This window comes from Carassius auratus, unplaced genomic scaffold (assembly GCF_003368295.1).
Source record: "Carassius auratus strain Wakin unplaced genomic scaffold, ASM336829v1 scaf_tig00017721, whole genome shotgun sequence".
Classification (NCBI taxonomy): domain Eukaryota; kingdom Metazoa; phylum Chordata; class Actinopteri; order Cypriniformes; family Cyprinidae; genus Carassius; species Carassius auratus.
The window spans coordinates 535,595-551,444 of NW_020524808.1; positions in this window are offsets into that span (position 1 = coordinate 535,595).

A 15,850-nucleotide genomic window follows, 5' to 3' on the forward strand; every position below is an offset into this window, starting at 1 on the left:
GTCACTCTCTGTGTATTCACAACACAAGACAAATACAAATACTCATATTCATCATAATTTATAATTAAATTTATACAGGTGGTTTTTTTATGTTACGATGCTGAGCCTGCACTAAAAGTGCAGCAGATAGTTTTGTAGTCATGAGCTTTTTGAGATGATTTCCATTTTGTCTGATATCCTGTTCATCTGGAACACAGACTTTTGACAAGCTTTACAGATAATGCCGGGCTGTGATCATTAATTTAAATTCATATCTTTATAATGAAGTAACTCTAACGAGACGATTTTGAGTATTAACTGAACTCACCACCCTATTACAATATTAATGAGTTCTACAGAAGGAACTGGAGTGTAAAATGGAGAAATCTTTGAAAATAATAGACCATGTTCAAGCACATATTTTATTATTTTTTTTAAAAGGTGGCACCTCAAAGGAAGTGACACTAAATGAACTATATGTGTTCCTGTTCGGAGTGTCGGCCATGATGTGAAATGGTATATATTTGACCAAAGTAGGCACTAAGTTTTGAAGTATTTTCCATAAAATAGGAGCAAAGGTTGATCTGATCTGCTGCTAAGGACATTGGCTTTTCTAAAGGGGCTTGACTTTACAAATGATCCCAAAAGTTTCAATATTAACGACAAACAACAGACTACTCGTTTGTTCAAGTGCCATGTGCTGTGGTTCAGAGTAATGGTGTTTGGTTGTTGCCTACGGTTTTTGTTACTTTGGTTAATAAGACATCTTTCCAAAGGCTTTATCTTTAGCTGATGGATTTCTTTTGTAGCTCTCTCGTGTCTTAACTTTACTTACTGCACGTTGCAACACCTTTCCTACACATTTCCTTTTGACAAAGCATTTGTTTCAAGGTTACATTGTTGTCTTCTACAACTTCCTTATGAACAATACATTAAATATAGACAGCTAAAGCAGCATTCAGTTGACCTCATTTTAAAGGGCATGCATTCCTCAAGAAAATCCCACAGGGATCAGAAGCAGTGCTGCTGGAGGATCATTGTTTATTCTTTGCATGAGTTTACCAGGCATCTGCATATTTATACACAGGCTCTGACAATGATGTTTTATTTTCCAAAAAACAGGGACTGTGCCCTTGAACTTTTTAATGCTTTATTGTTGAACATTTGAAGGAACAGTAGGCTTTATTTTGGGCACTTAAACCATCTTTAAAATGCATAAATGTCAGTGCATTGGATAACAAATATCAAACCAATTGGCAGTTTTCTTAGTAGTATGCTTAACTAGCAAAATATTTCATGAAAGTTGATAAGTTTTTTAGGTTTCAGTTATAGAATATATATATTTTTAACTATATATAAATATTAAGATGTTCTTTCTGGTTGTCAAATGTTATTGGATCATGTCCATAGATAATGTGATGAACTGCAATGGTGGCCATTCTTGTAGGACAGATGTGTGAACTTGAGAATAACTAATTTCATGCATGCAATAAAAAATTTCGGACAATTTGTATAAAAGTTTTAAGAAAATATGTGTGCAAATGCCTAATGTGGCTTCATGTAAGTCTGGCTTAACTATCCATGCACTTTTTTGGGGGACACTGCATATACATCACAGAATATGCTTTCTTATTAATGGCTAGCCTTCAGTTGGTGGCATCTGCAATGCATGGAAAACTCATTAAATGGCTGTCTGTAAGAAGGGCGACTTGTCCGTAAAATCCATCAAACCCTGAAAGTCATGTCTGTAGATACTATAATGTAAGACTGGCATCTCCTTTGAGAGCTTAAGGACTTACAATCATGCTGGCTGCGCTAAACCATAAGCAGAACTGCACACGAAATGTTCAAGATTCCAAATCCTTCCTAGATTTAGCTGAAACGGCATATTAGAAAACGAGAGCAGAGGAGTACATCCTACAGACATGTCTGTGCATTAGACTGCAGTAAGGTTTTCAACCTCTATTCATGAGAGCCTTGCCAGTTATAATCAGTTCATTTATATATCAAAGTTTATTTGTATAGCGCTTTTTACACTACAAATCGTTACAAAGCAACTTTACAGAAAATTGTTTCTACAATATTTAGTAATAGCTTATAAGTGGTGACTGTCAGTTTGTGCACGTATGACAGGATTTGTAGAAAAATTAATACAAGTCGTAGTCAGCCAGATGATGAACATTATTAATAATTAATCATTATTATGTGATGCCATCACACTTGTAGCAATATGTGTTAGTTCTGTTGTTGATTCAGTGTTAGCATCATCTAGGGTCCTCTGAGGGTCAGCATCATCAACATCATAATCACTCACAAATAAACATTTAATTTACACTAGAGCCCTATTTGGTTTTTACATTAGCAGTCATTGATTTTATTCCTGTCCAAATTGTAAATGTCTTTTTTTCTCCAACCACCCAGAGAATTTCAAAAGGAATAACCTTTTTTATTTTCTTTCTTTTTTTTCACCAGGGTCGTTCGGTCATTTAATGCAATTCATTTATTGGTTTACAAGAAACAAATGGCATAAAAATTTGTTTTGAAAATGCTGTTTGACCACTGCTGAGTGCCATTTTGGTGTCTTGCAGCTGTAATCAATAAATATTAATATTCTTGTCCAAATTAAAAGCAAAAAATCTATAAAGCCTAAAAATTACTGTTTTTAGCTAGCGTGAGAACCCGCTGATGTTGGATTATAAATAAATATCTTCTTAAGTCAGATATTTTCAGTGAATCAGTTTATACAGTTCAAAAATGGTCTAAATGATTTATTCACATATTGCTTTAATTGAAAATGATCAAAAACAACAAACATTTGAGCTGGGATGATCTATGAGATGGGAGAAAAATGATATTTTGGTTCACTCACAGAACCTTTGCATTCACTCTCAAATCAGAATCCAGTTTCCTGGGTGAACAATAAAGTAATATATATATATATATATATATATATATATATATATATATATATATATATGTTGTATAGTGTTGAAGCTATCGAAAACATCACTCAAAATACAGAAAAAAAAACAAGCTGTGACGGGGGGAAACGGTATGAAAGTAATACAAAATAATCGACCCTGGAATCTCCGTAAGATCAAATGGCCCTGTGGCGTTGCTTCATTATAAAGCGTACCTGCTCAAATTTCACACTGAGAGACGCAGGGGATGAGAGAGCACGAACACCGCGGTGTGTTACATAAGTGATGTAATGCAATGCATTAGCAATGCAGATTCACCATGTTTTGTTACACCAAATCAGACAGCGCTGACGCTTAAAGAACGTGTGACTGTTAATCTCTGTGTAACGTGTGTTCCGCAGCGTGAGCCCTTCGACCCTCATTCATCACACACACAAATGCTCTTCTAACCGTCCACCTCATGTTTGTCACTCTCACCTCAGTTTGATGTAGTTTATGAAAATTGACTTTACAAGGGCAACATTTTATGTTCTTCCTTTATTGGCTAGACTACCATCCGCTGCAGTGCCATTATGTGTGTGTGTGTGTGTGTGTGTGTGTGTGTGTGTGTGTGTGTGTGTGTCAGACAGACAAGTTTGTGATTAATAACACTCTTGGTCTCTGGCTGGCTCATTTTTCAGCACTGTTGTTTAAGACCTGTGGCTCTTCTCTTGGTGAGATGTAGATGCGTTTCCCCTTGCTGTTTATTGATATTCTGTTTCCCTAAATACGGACCTATTTGTCTCCGCTGTCTCCCCCCGCCTCACCTGTACACCGGACCTGAGTGGATGGGAGGATCAGGGAGGAGAGGAAAAGAGGCAGAGAGGGAAAACTATCCGTGATTGATAGGCAATCTCAGTGCCTGTGGCATCTGGAGAATCACCAAGGTGATGGTGAGTGGTTTTCCTTTGGCTTCCTCTCGTGCCTGGTTGTACTAATCACAGGGCATGACGTTGTGCTGGAGTGTGTGTGTGTGTGTGTGTGTGTGTGTACGTTTGCTTCTGACTGTTTGGGAGAAAGTGAGAGAGAGAAAGAAAGTTTGTGTGTGTTTGTGTGTGATGCTTTGAATCTAATGCAGAAGAACAGAGCAGAAGAAGAGCACAGAGCTTATGGTGACCCTCTGTCTCCACTCTCCAGTGTACATCTGAACTACCGACTCTGTTCTTCACCTTAACAGTATTTCGGGAACTTTTTCCATTCTGTAAACCAAAAGGAAAACCCCTCAGGTAAATATTTATCCATGCATTTTTATTTTTCTTCATCTCATCTAGTACAAAGCATCATTGTTTACATAGCCTCCATTAGGGTGACCATATGAGCCATTTTCCCAGCACACTTCCTTGCCAGGATTTCTATATTGCCTAAAACATCCAAAGTAGTTTAACCAATAACATGCAAGTATGGTATGTAACCAACCAAATTCATTCATTATGAAATTTGAGACTTTTGACTTTTGTCATTGATTATATTTTGGATTTATAGTTGGATTCTTGTTTTGATTGATTGATTAATTAATTTAATTTATTTATATTTTCTAATTTAGTATATTTATATTGTTATATACATGTATGTATAGCAAAATCATGAGTTGGAAAGGGACAAGTGTGCCTAATAACAAATACCTGGTTTAGTAATGTGTTCTGCCCCGCTCTGCACATACAGCTCTTCCCCACTGTTTACTACCTTTCAAGATTAAAAAAGCCAAAGGACACAAAACATGCATTGACTCAGAGTCAGGCAAGGAGCATCTGTGTTTTAGCAATTATCTTGCATTGTTACTAGAGGCAGTTCTAGGATTTTAGCCTTTGGGGGCTCAACCCTTATCAAAATATGTTATGTTAGTCTAGAATAATGTTTTCTGTTTTACAAACAACAGTCTGCAGTTCAAGATAAACCTAACCATTTACTCATCCTCATGTCATTCCAAACACATATTACTTTATTTTTTTGCAAAACAGAATTTGAAGTTTTGAAAAAAATATACTGGTGTTTTCCAAGCAATTTCAATGAATTGCTTTCAAACTTCAAAAAGGACTGGGGAGCATCATAAAAATGCTCCATTTGAGTTGTGCAATATATTCCATATCTCCTGAAGTCGTACAGTACAGTTTTATGTGAAAACTGCTGCAACCGGATCATGATGAACTCCAGAACCTAATCAGTCCAACTCAGACCAGTTTTGTGAACCAAACAAGTAGATTCATTAACCGATCTGATTCAAATAAATATTTGTTTGTGATTTGGACAGTCATGAATGTCCCAAAGAGTGAACTTCAAACACACAGGCTGGAAGGACAGATTTGGACTCACAACATAATATGGCCATGCAACCAGAGGAGGTTTGGTAGTAGTTTTTCATGTTGTTTTGTGCATTCTTTTTTTATTTAATTTTTTTGTTTTTATTCAAAAGGCCTGAATACAAAAAAAAAAAAAAAAAAAACTCCAGCATGAACCACAAGCAGCTCACTTTGCTTTATGATTGCTTAGGAGTAAGCAAAAAGAGGCTTCAACCTTGTTTTTGTGTTGTTCCAGTCAGCATCTCTGATCACACAAACAGACACTTCTCCTCTAAACTTACTCACAAGAGTCAGAGCATTTATTCTCATGAAATGTGCGTTTAAAGCGAGATGATATGCATTTCAGTCATTTATGAAGATGAATGATATTGTACTGCATTACTTCAGACTCCACAGCATGATGCTAATGATCTCTTACTCCTTTTAAAGCTCAGCTAAGCAGTGTAATGCAGCTTAGTAGTGAGCTACTAAAACCTTATCCCATGACAAACAAATGCTCCTCAGGGAGAGAGATTGTGGTGAGGGATGAAAAACAGGATGAAGTTTGGTGGAACATGTTCTTACAGACTTGAAAACTCAAAGCTTGGTTTGGTGCTTGAACATATTCCAGAATTACAGACAGAAGAGACCCACAGCATGCCCAAGTGTCTTCATTACAGGTTTCTCGAGCCGCCAATGGTCAAACCGAATAGTATCTACAGTCACTTCCCAAACTGCTAAGCAATATTTTTCAAACAAAGCTGCTTGTTCCAAATACTAGTACTCCTGGGAGCTCTCACAGGCCAGATAATGACAATTCGGCTGGTCTCATTCTGCAGACAATGAGCAATGGCAGAAGGTTCAAATCAATGAGTATTCAAAGAAAATGTATGCTCGCTGTTTACCAACTCACGCAGTACCAAAGGATCTTCAGAGAAAATGCATTTAAAAGTAAAATGTGGAAGAGAATCACTTTTGTTTCTCTTCGTACCTCACTGTATTGACTACAATCCAATTTCCCATTACCTGAACACAGAACAGGTTTTAAATTACAGGGCAAAATTACATTTGTCATACATAGCCATTATAAAAGTGAACAGAATAGTAGATCAGCTTTTCTTCAGCTTTTTTCAGCTGAAGACCCTAAAGAAACTTTGCAGTGTTACGTCCAGTGGTGCTTCTTTTTGTATAGATGCACAATAAATGTTTTATTTGAAATTGTGTGTTGGAATGATCGTAGTTCAATTAAACAATGTGCCATTTTACAAAGTTGAGAGCTGTGGTGTTCCTCTGACGTCAAATAAAAAGTAAAGAGATTTTCTAGGTTTCAGAGGAATATGTTGAAGTTTGATGTTCTCAAACAGGGTGTGACCTATGGGAGGGTTTGAGAATATCTGACCATAATTAAGGCTTGAACTCCTCATGTGATATGAAAACAGAAAGGTAAGGATGGTCTTTAAACATATTATGTTTAAATATGTTCAGATCAACAAAAGTTACACAGACACTCACAAACAGAAATTGTATATGCCTGAGTTAGACAAAGGATCAGTAGGCTTTATTTATTTATTTGTTTGTTTATTTAGTTGTACATATTTATTGTATTTGTGAAGGATTTTATATAAGTAATTTACTCCGTTTATTAATTTATTTATTTATCCGTTTTTCCTTTATTGCTTTTATTATTATTATTTCTGGGCCGGGTTAATTTTTCTAGACAATACCAGACAGTTTGGGTTGAATTAGATAAATCTCAGGAGTAAAACTGACTTTTCAGCTGAATAATTCATACACTTTTCTCAAACATAATATTTATTTTTCTATATAAGATGACATTACATTTCATTTAGTGAATGCTTTCATCCAAAGTGCCTTAAAAATTAGAAAGATCTTCTCAATTCAACTTCAATTCAAGTATATTGAGGGTTTATTTTTTTGTGTGTGTGAGAGCATCAAAAGTGGCAGACAGCCAATCAGAATTCTTGGCTAGAACTCTGCAGCCAATCAGCAATCAAGGCCATAACACTGAAATGACAAGCGATTCCCTTCCTGTCAAATGCAGAACAAGTGAGTCAGAGCGTCAGTGCTCTGGGGGCCTTTCTCCAAATGACAAACTGTGACAGAATGAGAAAGACATGCTTATTAATGTAATTCATGTAAAAGGGAACAGCAACATCCAGAGGGTTTAAAGAAGGAGACATTCTAAATTAGTCTAAATTATATTAAGAGAATTAGATCTCACTATCAAGAGGCTCAACCCTTGTTTCCCTCAGCAAAAACAATAACTAGAAAACATGGGAATTCATTCATCCAACCATTTGAACTGAAACAACAACAATTCCTAATAATTATTTGTCAGATTAATAGAGATCATCCCAGCAGAGGTTATATGATAGTTTGAATAGATATTTTTTATACAAACCCAATTCCAAAAAAGTTGGGACACTGTACAAATTGTGAATAAAAACAGAATGCAATGATGTGGAAGTTTCAAATTTCTAAATTTAATTCAGAATACAACATAGATGACATATCAAATGTTTCAACTGAGAAAATGTATAATTTTAAGGGGAAAATACATTGATTTAAAATTGCATTGCATCAACACATCTCAAAAAAATTGGGACAAGGCCATGTTTACCACTGTGTGGCATCTCCTCTTCTTTTTATAACAGTCTGCAAACGTCTGGAGAATTAGGAGACAATTTGCTCAAGTTTAGGAATAGGAATGTTGTCCCAATCTTGTCTAATACAGGCTTATAGTTGCTCAACTGTCTTAGGTGTTGTTTGTCGCATCTTCCTCTTTATGATGTACCAAATGTTTTCTATTGGTGAAAGATCTGGACTGCAGGCTGGCCATTTCAGTCCCCGGCTCCTCCTTCTACTCAGTTATGATGTCGTAATTGATGCAGTATGTGGTCTGGCATTGTCATGTTGGAAAATGCTAGGTCTCCATGAAAGAGATGTTGTCTGGATGGGAGCATATGTTGTTCTAGAACTTGGATATACCTTTCAGCATTGATGGTGCCTTTCCAGATGTGTAAGCTGCCCATGCCACATGCACTCATGCAACCCCATACCATCAGAGATGCAGGCTTCTGAACTGAGCACTGATAACAGCTTGGGTAGTCCTTGTCCTCTTTAGTCCAGATGACATGGCATCCCAGTTTTCCAAAAATAACTTCAAATATTGATTTGTCTGACCACAGAACAGTTTTCGAGTTTGCCACAGTCCATTTTAACTGAGCCTTGGCCCAGAGAAAACCCCCTCGCTTCTGGATCATGTTTAGATATTCTTTTTTGACCTATAGGGCTCTATAATACACCTGGCGCAGTGCGAAGCAAGGCGCGGCACAAGTGTGTTTGCTAGTTTCAGTCCGACGCCGTTCACATTTTCCCATCCAGTGGCACATCATTTAATTAGCAAATGCATTTGTGCTCATTTGTGTGTCCATGAGCATGCTGGTCAAAAAAAAGGTGTGTTCAGGCGCATTGCTGGTGCAATGCAATTTTAAGGAGCTGAAAATAGACTGCCCCAGAGACCAACTAAAACTTGGTCTAAAGTCTGGCGAAATGTTTTTTCTTTGTTATTTAAAGAGCGTACACTCTGCTTACTAAACACAGGGATGCACAGCAGCACACAAACATGCCAAATATTAATAATTAAAGGATTGCAAAGCATAATAATTTTTTGTAGGCTAATTAAATATATATACGAGCACATGAGCAGCTCCGTTTCATCTCGGAGATGTGATCTGTCTTTGCGCTTGCCAAATTCCGCCCTGTAAATAGAAAGTCCGTCATGGCACGAGCGCAACTGGCTCTTAAAGGGAATGGAAGATGAGATTGGTTTATTGCATGTTATGCCCAAAAAACACCCATTACTCATTAAAAGAATAGGGACAACCCGTTTAGACCATTGCGCCCGGGCGCGCCAACAGTTTTTTTTCTTCGTTTAAGTAGCAAAAGTGGATTTAGACATGCACCTGCGCCATGCGCTATTCACTTTGCATTTAAATCGTTAAAATAGGGCCCATAGAGTTTTAACCAGCAACGGCGAATGGCACGGTGGATTGTGTTGACCGACAATGTTTTCTGGAAGTATTTCTGAGCCCATGTTGTGATTCCCATTACAGTAGCATTCCTGTATGTGATGCAGTGCCGTCTAAGTGCCCGAAGATCATGGGCATCCAGTATGGTTTCACGGTCTTGACCCTTACGCACAAAGATTGTTCCAGATTCAATTTTCTCTGAGAAACTCATTTCTGATATTGCTTTATAAAATTGGTGATCATCTGTCCATCTTAACTTCTGAGAGACACTGCCACTCTGAGAAGCTCTTTTTATACCCAATCATGTTGCCAATTGACCTAATAAGTTGTAAATTGGCCCTCCAGCTGTTCCTTATATGTACATTTAACTTTTCCGGCCTCTTATTGCTACCTGTCCCAACTTTTTTGGAATGTGTAGCTCTCATGAAATCCAAAATGAGACAAATATTTGGCATGACATTTCAAAATGTCTCACTTTCAACATTTGAAATGTTATCTATATTCTATTGCGAATAAAATATAAGTTTATGACTTTTTTACTCACAATTTCTACAATGTCCCAAGTTTTTTGGAATCGGGTTTGTAGAATAGAAAGATACTTTGACAAATTCTGAGTGCTGAAAAAGGATACACAACATGAATGAAAAGCAGGCCTGCACCCACTCTTACTATAATACAGGATCAGTCAGTCAGAACAGGTCTCAGCACAGCTTCATAGATATTAATTTGGCTGGAATAGGATCCACCTCACTTGGCTCTAAATAAAGGACGATCCAGGGCTCTTGACCGAGGCTTTGTAAATTTAAAGAAGACGAGACTAGACTTGTATACAAATGACTTTGTAAAGCTGACATGCTCGTTCATGTCCGTCAAAATGAAAAAAAGGCTTAGACATCTTTCTCCTCTCCTCTCACACAGAGTTACTCCTTATCTGAGGAGACGTCCTTTGTGTGCTATTACATATTGTATTATTGCTTTGCTGGCTGGTAATTCAATTAAACCGATGGCATCTTTGCAATTAAGCATTTCCATTATTTCAGTGCGCTGAATGGTGATGAGTTGGTCTGAATATTCAGCTGAAATAGAGTTCTGACGTGAAACAGATAAGGCCCGTCGTCCAAAGTTACGTACTTCTTATTGTTCTGTGTCTGAAGAACAAGAGTGTCTATGCATACACAGAGAGGGGAAAAAATCCACTCGAGGGTTTGCAGCTGCTTTCCAAAACTGCACTCTAACATTTTAATTTCTAAGTGGCTGGGAGAGATTTGTAGTCTACAGAAAGTTTACCCGTGTGTAAAGCACTTAGTGAAGCATGTAGATGAAGAAACAGTAGGCTTTCTGCCTGATGGGAGATGTTTAGAAAGATTATTAATTTATGAAGAAAACAGGGCTGGGCTACATCAACTAGATCAACATATTGCATTCAGTTTTGCACAGTACATGGTTAATTATATGCAATGGTTTTTTATCCTATTGTAAAATGTCATTTTGACTTAACCTGATCATGTCTGATCATGTCTGATCAATATTGTCCTGAAAAGCTTTTTTTTTTTCTGCTCCTGGTGGGTCATTTATGTTTTTCAGGAAGTATAGGGACGTTTTATATTTCCAAAATGTCTGCCTCGGTGTCATAGTGCATGTATTTTTGCTTAGAGGTCTTTGCAGTTTGTTATAAAGTCACCGCAAGAATAGATTTGTGAATAAATTTGATCTTGATATTTCTATAAAAACAGATCTGAAAATGTGCCTAACAAATGATACATCAGGCACTTTAGGTATATTTAGTTTGATCATGATTTTTTTAAAATAAATTTACATTATTTAATTTGGTACGTGTGTGTGTATGTGTGTGTGTGTGTGTGTGTGTGTGTGTGTGTATGAGTGAGTGTGTGCATTTTGTTTTCTTGTGATAAATTATCATTAAAATGAGGTCGATATGTCAATTAAAACATAAGCAAAGTCTCTCCTTTTTTTTGGTTATTACCTTCAGAAATTATAAAACAGAAAAACATTTTAAATATGACTTTCATATGTCAGGCTTTACAGGGTTAATTTACTTGATTTGCTTGATGCATGGGATGCAAAATCTATCGTCTTGTTGGTCTTTCTCCCTAATAGTACTATACAATGTTTAATCACTTTTCATGTTATTGCGAATATGAGCTTCCTTTCCATGGAACATGAGACCTTCCAATTCAGGCTCATTGGCCCTGGAGATAATTTAACTAAACAGGCATTTGGCTAGTCAAGCATTGAAAGTTTTTCCTCACCACTGAATGACACCAATATGTAAATGGAGCATTAAACCTTTGCCCAATAATTACTGTCCCATAATTGTTGTGGAAGAGCTACATGAAGCAATATAATTAGGTTATCCAGCTGGGCTCATGGTTTCCAAGCACATTAACTATTAAATAAAAAAAATAAAATAAAATAAACTTGCATCTGAATTATAAAACGAGCACTGAAAGCTTGGCAGGTTGAGAGCAATGTCACTTTTCTTTTGGACTTTCGGTGGTAAAAAAATATGGAGTCTGTTCTGAATTGGCATGCAGAAAATGAGATAAAGGGAAGAGAAATATCTGCAGAGGCACTGAGTCTGGCGTAGATACCATGATGATGAGTTTTTCCCCTTTTTTCTGATGAAGTTTTGGAGAGCGGCCACATGTCAGTTATGCCAATTAACACCAAAGACCCAATTAATTGATCTTCCATTAAATTCTTGCTGAACTGGCACTTTGCTCCAAACGCAACTCTCAGTCTAGTTCTTTTTCTCTCTACAAAAATGAATGTTTTAAAGTCAATGAATACATCTCATTGGCTGTCAGAGCATGTAAAGAAAATCTTAAATTCTAGTGTATAGTGGTTCTCGACCGGTGAATCATGACCTAAATATGATTACACACACTCACACACACACACACACACACACACACAAAACTACGTTGTTTTTTTACAGTGCGTAAATCTAAATATTTGTATTGTATTTAGTTAGATTCATGCATATAACTGAAAACGTATACACTTTTTATTTACCCCCTTCATGAAACACTGAAATTTGGCTGAAATGCCACAATTATCTATTTTCCTACTCATCCTATTTCAAGTTAATAATTATGCATATTATTGTTCCTTTGCAGTTTGTAGTAATCTTAATAGATTTATGCATTCATAATGTTTAATAAAAAAGTAAGATATTTTTGATCAGTTAATAATTCTGATTCTGTCTTGAGTTGTTACTTGATGATCAATGTAAATTCCTGATGAAAAACTAGTTGATAACTATAGTCTTCATCAGCACCATATGTACCATGCTAATAAAGACAAATGAACGCAAAGCTTCTAGACATACTCAACACTTTCTCACCTTCATATGAGAGAATTAATCAATCTGCTAACACAGCAAATCATTCATTAAGCACAAAACAGCCTGTTTAATGAAGGAGCTGGAGTCCAGGGAAGTGTCATCAAGGGAACATCAGCTGGCCGTCACCAGACCAACACCTTAACAAGCCTTGTGATTGTCTTAATATATCCAGACTGGCAGACCTCACACCTGACCACTCATAAATCTACCTCATACATTTTTATAGCATGTCCCCATTCCTCCCTCCCTCCCTCTCTCTCTCTCTCTCTCTCTCTCTCTCTCTCTCTCTCTCTCTCTCTCTCTCTCTCTCTCTCACTCTCTCACTCACACACACACACACACTCACTCAGCAGCCTTAGTAATGGGCTACATCAATCCTTTCTTGCCCTCGAATAGAAATGTAAATTTCTGTCTGCCTATTAATTTCTGTTAACCCAGGAGGCGTTGGGCTCATTAATCGTGACCAGGGGCAGGGCTCCTCGATAGGTGCGAGTGATGAAACGCACAGTGTGAGGGCAGATGGGGGGTCCAGATAACTGAGGACTACATATGTACAGATGACAGGCCGCTTCAGTATAGAGGACCAGTGACAACGGCTGGAGCAGCAGGAAACACTCTTTAAAGTTTCAAGCACAACAAAGAACAAGGCCGATATGTTGTAAAATAAGTTGGATGACAAATATGGGTTTAATTTTTTTTACACACATTAAACAGTGTAATTTAATGAGGCATGTTGTGTGTAATAGCTGAAAAAAAATGCGCACACACACACACAGTAAACAGTATTCTAATATAAAAACAGGCTAGCACTTAACCATGAGTACAAAAAGCACACCTTACAAATGTTTTTTATTGGTTTATTTTGTCAGCATTTTTGATGCTCTCACCAGTGGCGGTGTGAACGGTTATACTACCAAAATTGGAAATGTTGCTTTGTGTTTTTTACAAATAATTTTAGTCATAGTTAACACTAATGTTTTGAACACCGTTTACACCTGTTTTTAGTGTTAACTTTTTGTGAACTTGTGTGCTTTTGTTAGCTTGTGACTTAAGATTGTTAAAGGCAGTTATAAACTGGGCCGAAGACTCATTTTTATTACAACCATTCATCAAGCACATTCTCGAATGCTCCTTAAACATACGTTTTATAATGGGAAACATTTAGCCTGTTTCTAGCAGTGTGATGACACCAGCAGGGGGCTAATAGATCCCAAGCCTTTATGACTGCATTCTGTATAATCTTGCTTGTGAAGTTACAAGATGAAAAGCCATAATTTGAATGTAGTGGATATTAACAAACCACTGAAGAGTCTATCCCTCCATTTACAACTTGATGTCTGATGGTCCACCAGCAAATTCGTAAACCCAGTAGCACAATTCAAATTCTAAATCAGGACAAGGCAGATGCCGAGTTGACTTTCCAGAACATTTTCCCACACAATTACAGAAACTCAAGACGTGATGACTGCTAAAGTAGCTCAAATTTCTCATCCAATTCTGAGAGCCTCTTTTTCTCCCTCTATGAAATCATGCTGGGAGAGAGAATCTGAATTGAGTTTTGATATTTGTGCCAAAGAACTGATCCACAGATGACACCCACAGCACACAAGAGCCATTCCAGCTTAACAAAGACAGACCCACAGTTGCTCTTGTCTAGTGCTGTCCGACAGGATACAGCATGCCATGTACACTGCCACTCACCACACTCGCTCAGCATAGATTCAGTTAGATATGCAATATGATCTGCAGTTTTACAAAGGTCTTTTGTAATGTAAAATAATTTTAATTGAAGAAGGGTGAAATATTAAACGAGAAGTTCACCTAAAAAATTCAATTTTCTCAACCTCAGGCCATCCAAGATATTTCGAGAAATTTAGCAGTACATCACTTACACTAGATCTTCTGCAGTGAATGGGTGCCATCAGAATGAGAACGGTGTTTAATACATCATGGTGTTTTAACAGACGAAATGATTTCTCACTGCTCACCGTTGGAGAACAAGCCATGTAAAGTCACTATTCTCCTTTGTAGTTACAAAATCTCTTAACAATGAAGTCAATATCTGAATGTAATCATCTTGACTGCTTCGTCATCCATACGTGACCTCGAACATTGAGGCTTGTGTATGTTAGCATCTGTCTTTATTGTGCATCAGTTTGCAATGCTATTCAGTCAGGTTTCTATACAGTAAAGCGAGGCCTTGGAACTATTTTACCCATTAATGGAATATAAACTGACCAATAGAAATGTTTAAATAAAAGGCAGTTTGTATATACATGAATTCTTTATGACTGTTACAATACAGCAATACAGTTTGCTCAGTAATACTTAAGAGGGCTTTTTTTTGATGAAACAAACATTGACATTTAAAAAAAAAAAAAGTTGAAAATGTTTCTAGGAGGCAATTATACATTGGCCCAGGGGTGTATGGGACAGAAAATAATTATAAACTGAAATCTGAAAATTCAAGCCTGGGAATTTGAACTCTCACAGATGATGTTTTCTCATTTCCCAAGTTTAATCAGGTTGTAATTCCCTGATATTAGGTCTGTTGTTGTTTAGATGGAGCAGGCCAGTTCAGTTCAGATTTGTTTTCTGTTGTTGTTTGTATCTTCTCTCTCTCTCTCTCTCTCTCTCTCTCGCTTTGTCAGCATTTAGATTGATTGGACTAAGTTTGTTTGAGCAGAACATATAAAAATGACAGAAAGCACTTTTAAAAGCCTCTGACTGCTTAAAGTTGTGGACGTATTTATGTGGACAAACTTTCCTGTTGAAAGCCTTGCTGTGGACAGCTGAGAGTAAATTCCTTTTAAATGTATTCTGCTGTGCATTCGGTGGCTTTCTTGCTCCCTCTTGTGGCCCAGTTCAATCCTGACTTCTCAAAATCAGTTTTATTTTTACAGGCGCCTTGTTCTGTAGACACAAGTTTGTTTCCATTGTATTTTTCTGAAAGGCCATTCTCATTGAATTACGATGTTTGTTTGTTTCTTTTTGCTGGTACTTCACATTTAATCACAGGATTATTGGAAAGAGCCATGTTCAAACAGTCATACACCAGTGGAAACCAGCAAACACAGATGCACACCAGTGAAGCGTGTCCGATTTCACCCTAATCTCCTCCTCATCTTTGCTCATTCTCTTCTCTGACCTTTCATGCTCTGCTGTATTATGACACACACACTTTTGATACAAAACACACTCACATCTATCACCAGA